We start from the raw sequence: 9,525 nt of genomic DNA on the forward strand, positions 1-9,525 counted from the left end.
GTCAAATGGATGGAGAATGGTTAGGAAGAGGAAAGAACCTCCTATTTCTTCCTCTTGTTCCTTGAGTCAATCCCAATCTAGGGTTTTCTCCCCTGCTTCATCCTCTAAAACTAATGATAATTCTCTTTCCTCTTGTCCTTCTTCCCCTTCCCCCAATACTTCTTCTGCTAAAGCATCTATTGTTTCTCCTTCCTCTCATCATTCATCTCTTGAACCACACATTAGAAATTCCATTTCTTCTTGTTCTCGCCAACACTCTAGATCTCCATCTTCTTCCAAAGAATGTGAGGCCAAAGATTCTATACTCAATTTAGATAATAGCTTTAGTGTGTTGGATCAAGCTAAATTATCCTCTCTTGATAATCATGACTTATAAAATCTTGTCTTGGAATGTTTGAGGGATTTCTCTCCCTCCTTGCAAGTATAAAGTGAAAGAAGTGGTCTCAAAATGGAAGCCTAATGTCCTTTTCCTCCGAGATGTAAAACTCAATAGCACTAAGTTAGGCCTCGCTTTATGTAATGTCTAGAAAGATGGTACCTATTGGTATACAAAACATCATGCTGGATGAGGTGGGGCTATTATTGGGTTAGCCCCTTGGGTTGCCAAGTATGTTGTTGATAAAGGAAAGGATCCATCTCATAGCTGCATTTGGGTTCTCACCTTTATCAATAACCAACTCATCGGTTTTTGCTCCATTTATGCCCCTACTTTTGCCAAGGAGCGTATTGAGTTATGGAATTGGATGGCTGAAAATCTTTCTTTTGTAGATTGGGTGTTGGGGGGAGATTTTAATATGGTTGAACATCCTTCTAATCATAGTTGGTTTAAACAATCAAATCTTAGTTGTGAAGAATTCAACAGTTGTTTGTTCTACCAAAATTCTTTGGGAGTGGTTGATCCTATTCATAATAAGTTCTCAATTCAATCTAATAATTGGTTCACTTGGTCAAATTGTAAAAGGGTTGATGATAGGAAATTGAGCAGACTAGACAAATTTAATATATCTCCAATGTTGCCTTTGGTTTCTGATTTAGTGGGAATGAATATACAAGTGGGCTTATCTTTGACTCTTTCTGACCATTATCCTATTCTTTGTCATATTAATCTGTCCCAAACCCCAAATATTAATAATGTTCGACTGTTCATGCTTAATGTTTCACATTTATCGAATCCTAGTTGTATAAAAACCCTCTCAAATATATGGGACTCCTTTCCTAAACCTGTGGGCGAATAATCTTGGGTTGATTGGTGGTGTATTGCTATTTCACACTGCACTAGTTTCTTACGCTCCTTTGGCAAGAAAATGGCATGGCAATGGAAGCATAAGGAACAATCACTTCAAGGTAAAATTGTCAACACTAGGAAGCTCCTAAATGATGATTCAATCTTCCATTGTTGTTGTAGAAGCCAAATTATGCCAAATAGACACTTATAAAGGCCAGGGCCCTAGAATCAGATCAAGACTTCATTAGATTAAAGAAGATAATAAAGGTAGCAAATATATACCACAGTCCAATCCCTCTAAGATTTGTAATGTTTTTAAGAATTTCTATGAGAATCTTTTCCAGGATGACTATTGGCAAGATATTCAAGAGAGTCTTGAAGATTCAATCCATGATTTTTTTCCTAATCGAATTGACCCTAAGTACAACCACTACCTAGATCAAAGGTTGACTCTTGAGGAGCTAGAAACTACTCTTTTTTCAATGGCTCCTTATAAAAGTCCAGGTAGCGATGGACTTCCTATGGAGTTCTACCAAGTTATGTGGCAACACATTAAGGAGGATTTCTATTACCTATACTTGGAGGCCTTTGAGAAAGGATCATTGGGTCCTACTATCAATGGTGGTATAATCAGATTTATTCTTAAAGGGTAAAAAGAAGATACTATTGGAAATAATCAAGACTAGCTAGGTTACTAAGAGGGGAGGGGTGAATCAGTAACCTCAAAACTTTAACCTAATTTAGTTCTTAATCAACATAATCCATTCACCATTAATTCATCTAATCTACTACATGCATGAGAAAATGAAAGATAAACATTCATAGCACATGAACACAATATTTGGTGACCCAGAAAGCTTCCAAATAGAAAGTAAAACTAGGGTGGGGATGATACCCACAAAACTTCAATACTACAACATAAAGTTGGCTTGTTAAAGCTTACCTTGACCACTTCTAATGATGCGCCCTATTAAGAGCAATTTGGACTACTAGATCCACCTTGTTAGAGGTTTTACAAACATACAATGAAGTATGCACTTTGTTAGGAGATTTAGAGAGAAGACTATTAAGTCTACCCTATTAAAAGATTTAGAAATTGATTCACCTGTTAGGCTGAAATAGTAGATCTGACTTACAACTTGATTGTTGATTAGATCCTTGAAGTACAAATCACCTCTTGTGATAGATGTAACTTTACTACTCCTTATAGACATTGCTGAATACTCTGTTGTGTTGCTGATTCACATTCACTCATCTCAAAATATTACTTCTCCATACTTGGAAATGACACTGTAAGAATTTTCCTAAGGGAAAAATTCACCCATGAACTAAGAACTTAAACACAAGCACACAGTAGACCAAAAATGGATATGATCAATTAATTAGAGCATGTCCGAGTACATTTCTCTGTTCAATATGTGATATGATATACAACACACTAGGAGTGCCTATAAATAAAGGCCTCTCAGGAAGCACCTAGAATGTCTCTAGAAACAACGAGAAGATAAGATAACTAAGCACCTTATCCAACATTCTATATGAATGGATAAGAATGACTAAGTGTCATATGTGTATAGAAGATTCCTGTGTTGTAGACAACATGTGCTTAAAAGAGGTGCAGACCCCCTATGATGTCATCAAGACAACTCACAAGAGTGCACAAACTCCTAAGTGTCTCACAAATAACATAATGCAAAATAAATAAATAATGCATTAACCTAAATAAACTTAAGTAAGTGTAATAAGTAAATACTTATTTACACCAACATATACAATACATTACATATATACCATTCCAATATTTACAATTACAAGGTTGGCTAATAACACAAGTAAACAAAATATTACTGAGTCGGACAAATAATAGAAACTTGGGTTCTATAAGCTGACTTGGTGAACGTCTGATACACAATGTCCACTACATTACTCAACATCATCATGCACTTGGTAGAAGTAGAGTCTCGGTCCATACTAATCACACAACATAGCTTTGAACTTGGTGACCATTGGAGACTCAGTAGATATAGTGTAACTCAGTGGAAACTAATTACTATGTTTACCTTGCATTCACTTGGTAAAAACTGCTCATCCATCACTCAGTAGACATTGGCTTCACATAATAGAAATTGATGACTCGGTAGACACTATGAAGCTTGGTGACCACTATTTGCTCACTGATAACTGCTAGACTGCACACTATCTATTTTCACTCGGTAGCTTCTGGAATGCTTAGTATGAACTGTGAAACCTGGTTATCATTGGATTGCTCGGTATGAACTAGAGACTGAATGATGAACTTGATAACCATAGAAAATTGAATAAGTGTTGTCACTAATTAAAAACATAACTTAATGCCAACAGATACCATTTCTGGTTGGTGTCCTATCACCTTGCCCAATACCTCCTACAAAATCATAGCAAAAGCCTTAGCCATTTGGATTAAACCTATTGTGCAAGAAATTGTTAGACTTAAGTAGACCAGGTTCATTGCTGGTAGATTCATTCTATATAATCTCATGTTGGCATGGGAAACTTGTGAATGGGCTTAACAGAAAGGCCAAAATGCTGTTTTGATCAAACTTTATTTTGACAAAGCCTATGATAGAATACGTTGGAATTTCATCCTTAAAATGCTCTAGTGGTTGGGATCTGGACCTATGTTTTGAGCCAATGTGTGAATGTTGTTGTTCAAGGATGCTAATGCTCAAATCATCATTAATAATATGATAAGGAATCCATTTCCACTACAATAGTCTATGCGACACGGCTTCTCTCTATCTCCATACCTTTATGCACTTTCAGTTGATGCTTTGGGTTATATGCTCCACTACACTAATAACATGAAATAGATTTCAGGCGTCTCCATCCCATGTAGTGTTTTGGTAATTAATTCACACTATATTGATGACAACATGTTGTTTCTTAAAAACTTTGAAAAAGATATAATTAATACTTTGGAGATTTTAGAGCTATATTGGGCAATTTCAGGCTCCAAGTTAGCTCATGAAAAATTGAATTCTTGATGGTGCAATCTGATCCAATCCCTCATTGGGTCCCTAGGGAATGTAAGAAAATCAAACATGGGGAAATCATGAGGTATCTTGGTATAGCATTTGGTATTGGGGTATCTCTTTCTGATATGTGGAGATGGTATCTTGATAGGGTAAGAAATAAACTGTGTAATTGGGGAAATAAGTCTCTTTCCTTGGCTAGTAAATACAAGTTGCCAATAATAATTTTCTAGCAACTCATGTTTATTATTCCTCATGTTGGATGCCATCTAAAAAGGGATACAAGGACTTAACCCAAAAAATTCATCAATTTCTATGGGCTAAATGGGATGGTACTAGAGGTTTTATTACTACTTCTTGGTATCATTGTATTCAACCTAAATGCAAAGGTGGATTGGGATTAATAGATCCAAGAATACAAGGCCCTTGCTTAGCTTCCAAGTGGATTATTAGAGTTGCTCATGGGAATGAACCTTGGAAGATACTCAAATGAAACTGTATTGATCTAGCTATTATCAAAGGTAAATGACAACACGTGGGATGACTAGATAAAGTTCTCCATGCTCCTTTTTTCTCCATCAAAGCCTCTTTCCCCTTTTAGTCTACATGGAGGTCTTGGCAACAAGTTTTCCATCTTATAAGCTAGAAGGGAAACTCTCTTCAACATAGATTCTATTTTTCCACTTCCTCTATATGGTGGAACAAGCACATTCGATACCAAAATCAACCTCTTTCCTTAATGTTTCCAAAGAATTCTTACTATCTATTTAAAAAAGGCATTTGTTACGTGGGAGACCTTTTGAATTTTCATACTATGGATTGGTTATCATGGCATATTGTCAAAGCCAAATTTAGTTTGAGTAACAGTTCTAAAGTGTTTCTTATTTTTGTTCGATCTCTAGTTCCTTTGGATTTGTCTATGAAATTATGTAGTCCAATTCAATGTAACTTCTTCAAGGATTGGCAATGAACGTTTGAATATCCATTTTTCTATTTTCCTTTGAAGAAGGTTTACTTACATTTTCTCCCACAGTTGCATGTGAAACACAGACTAAATTCTAAATGGAAATGTAGATTCAATGAAGTTTTTTGGCTAAAACTGTTAGCTCAAATTTGGAAATTCAAAATTGATGTAGATACCCAAATGCTTTCTTGGAAGATTTTACATTGCAAGCTGCCCATTAGGGACAGACTAAAATGTATGATGGTCTAGCTGATCAATTGCCCATTTTTTGTAAACCAAATAGTGTGAGGCACATTTTTTAGAGATATCAATTTGCAAGAAAACAATGCAATTGTATTTTCAATGATTTGCTTGCTATTTTTTATCATAAATTAAGCTAGAAAGGGGCTCTTCTTGGGGTTGGTTTGAATACAAACATTATTGTTAATGGTGTAAGAGAGGTTATATTGTGGCATATATGGGGGACAAGATGTTTGGCTATCTTTGATAATCACAATGATCTTCATCGGGAATTTGTAATTCTAAGGCTTTACTCAAACATCTTTTATTGTCAGACATCTATTTTTTCTCAACTACAAGCTAATGCTAAAAAGGACTTACAGTTGGATTTTCAAATTCAACAAATTAAAGCTCAAATAACTCAACTACTCAGCAGAAAGAAGGTCAACATTGGACATCACTTGAGAGTTCTTTTACATGATTGATCTTGCTTCTAATTTTTCTAATTTGTAATGCTCATGTTATTGCTCTTTTTTATAGCCTCTTGTATGTATTATTGTTGCTAGTAGTCTTTCTTGCTTCCAACTGATTCTTTTTGTAGTCTTTTGTTGCAACTCTTTGTAACTAGCATTATATATATATATATATATATATGTTTTTTATTTTTTTTAAATGAATCTATGTTTCAGAAATGAACATTCATTTTGGAAAACAAAACAACTATTCTTTAGGGAATTGATTGAGAAAGGTGGTGAATAGGATTATAGAGAATTGGTTGAGATGTTTGGTTAGAGATAAGCCAACAGAATGGGATTTTATTTTACCAAAATTAGTATTTGCATATAATAATTTTGTCGGTAGGAGCATTGGTAAATCATCATTCTAGATTTTATATGGAAGTAGTCCCATAATTGCTTCTAAATTGAGGACATTAGGCAAATGAGATATAAGTAGTGTTGAAGCTAAGGATTTTGCAAATACCTTGAAGAATATGCATGAGGTGGTGAGGAAGCACATTACAAAGATGAATACACAAACACAACTAGGGAAGATGGTGTAAGAATTTTTCTAAGGGCAAAATTCACCCAGGGACTAAGAACTCAAACACAAGCACACAGTAGACCAAAGAGAGAGAGAGAGTATGATCAGAATGAAAATGCATTCAATATGCCATTAATGCAATGTAAAAGTACACTAGGACTGCCTGTATATAAAGACCAATGAGATACATCTAGAATGTCTCGTAATCAACACCATGATGTGTCATACAACCAAGAACATGTCCACCAGTTATGGGTTATCCTCCATTAAGCATGAAAGTATGTTCGATGATGTGAGGATAAGCCTACAAGGGTTTGACATGCAAAACAGTGTTGTAGACACCATGTGCTAAAATAGAGTTGCATACTCCTGTGTTGTCTACATGACAACTCACAAAGGTGCACAAACTCCTAAGTGTCTCACAAATAAAAATAATTAAATAATGCATTAACCTAAGTAAACTTAAGTAAGTGTAATAAGTGAATACTTATTTACACCAACACCCCCCCCCCCTTAAGTGCAACTTAGGGGAATGTCCTTAAGCTTATGAACTAGGATGAAGATGCATAATGGGTCCTGGCTACTAGGCCATATTAGGTACCCATGTACATAATGAAGATGCAAATCTCCCATAAAGCGGGGAAAGAGGGAAAACCTCATGGGAAAAACCCTCCCCCAAAAAGAGAGATAAATAGGATGCATCGATGGATGGAGTAATCAAGACCCCCCCATTACGACATACATCTAGTATATATATAAGAGAATGAAAGAAAGAAGAGAGATAGAATAGGCTCCCCCCCAAAAGAAGAATGCCAACAAGTGAAAGCCACTTCGACGAAGAAGCTGGTCCATGAATGCAGAATGGTGTTCCTCCCCTTAGGAAGAAACAATGACAAAGGTACACTCTTGAAGATGTATGGTGGCCCTAAAACCTGCTCAAGTATCCCTGTACTGATGCTGAAGTTCACCCTTTCCAACTGTGCTGAAAAGAATGAATGCAGATCGGTCAAGGATGTCTATTGAACCTGTTCCATTGAACCATCTATCGCTTGAACTAACAAAGAGACCTCCACTAATTTCTGTTCATAAGGATCCACAATCATGCCAACCTATAAAGATTGATCATGTAGAGAATGGACATGAGGGTTAGAGTGAGCCCTCACAACAACTGTAGAAGGATCACCTTCATCAATGTGAAGATGTATGTCCTCAAGTCTATCTCCCAAGTCAACTGAAGCTGGAGCTGGAAGACAACATGTACCATGTTGAGTTGGATCTTTCACTATAGCAATATAAGAATGTGGACTAGACTGATGTGACCTCTCACTGCAACTGTCGATAGAACCCCACGTGTCTGAACCTGTTGAAGCACTATCGCTGGTGTCACTATTAGTTTCCACTATTTATGATGTGTGAAGAGGAGTAGTGGACAAGCTGGGAGAACTTTCCTCAAAGAGAACATCCTTCTCCTCAAAAATCTCATTAGTCTCTAGATCCATAAGTCTGTAAGCCTTCACATTATCCTCATAACCGATAAAGGTACAAGGCCTAGGTGCCAGTGCCTTGCAACTCCTGGAAGAAAGGTTTGCCCATGTTGGACAACCGAAGACTCTAAGGTGACTCAAAATTGGTTTTCTGTTGCACCATGCCTCAAAAGGAGTCTTGCCATCTAAGGCTAGATGAGGAGACCTGTTAAGTATGTGAGTAGCACTACTAATGGCTTCAACTTCAAGTGTAGGATCGAGAGACTTCGCCTTAATCATGCAAATTTCCATGGTCTTGAGAGTCCTAATCCTCATATCTACAACATTTGTCTTGTGTGGATTGAATGCTGGTGAGTTTTGAAGATCAATCCCCTCAATTCTGTAAAAGTTCTTGAGTCTTCTATCAACATATCTGTTCTCATTGTCCACCCTTAGTACTTTGATGGCCTTCCTTGACTTGTGTTCAACATGAGTCTTGAAATCTTGAAGCTTATGAACCAATTCATTCTTATGATGAAGGAAGAAGACCCAAGTGAATGTCGAAAAGTCATCAACAAATGTGAGTATGTAGTGGCCTTGGCTAATTGAAGTCACTGCAAAGGGTCTTGCTAACACCATGTGAACTAGCTGAAGAACAACTGGAGCTCTAGAAGACTTCCCTTTATCATACTTCTCCTTGAGATTCATATCCACTAAACAAGATGAACACTCTCCCTTAGAAAAGTTGATATTAGGTAGACCTTTGACCATATGCTTTGAGCAAAGTTGTTGAAGAGAGTGGAAGTCAAGGTGACCAAACCGCTCATGCCATAAGTTGATTTGTGAAGTAGAGTGAGTTAACAAGGTTTGGGCAGGACTCTTAGGCACAAAGTGGGAGAAGGAATATAACCTCTTGTCATCATTGACTTTCCCCACTACTACCAATGAATCATCTTTAAGACTTCGCACCATCACTGAATCCAGAAGGAACTCAACCTTATGACCATCTCCAAGGTGAGTGATTTGGTAAACTGATAGGAGATTGGAGCTTAGATTTGGAACGTAGAGAACATCTTTGAATTCCCCATTTTCCATTTCTATGTGTCCTTTCCCTTCAACTTCCATTTTAGTATCATCTCCCATGAAGATGTGTGGTACCTTTGACTGCTTCAATGAAGAAAAGTCTTCCTTTGAAGAACCCACGTGGTAAGAGGCACCTGAGTCAAGTATCCATTCCGAAGAATAACTTGAGTTTTCCATAAGTGCTTGACCTTTACCTTTTGAAGAGGTTGGAGTAGAATCCTTAAAGCACCTAGTACTAGAATCTTGTTCTTCTTGAGTAGATTTTCTAACTCATTGATTCTTTTTGTTTTGCAATGATGCTCGTCATGATTTGGCTTTTTGCAATATGCACAAAAGAGTTTGTCCTTCTTTTCATTACTTCTTTTCTTGTTTGAAGAAGAACCGCCTAGTTGAGAGGAGGATTGTTGTGTCTCAGATTGTGTTTTCTGCTTCCACTACTTCTTCTTCTTGTTGCTTTTTCCCCCTTGACTAGATTTGTGATCATCACTAGCCACCAAGGCTTTGGTCTTAGATGACTTG

Source organism: Cupressus sempervirens, chromosome 8 (assembly GCF_028749045.1).
Source record: "Cupressus sempervirens isolate cs-2001-9-10 chromosome 8, ASM2874904v1, whole genome shotgun sequence".
Lineage (NCBI taxonomy): Eukaryota > Viridiplantae > Streptophyta > Pinopsida > Cupressales > Cupressaceae > Cupressus > Cupressus sempervirens.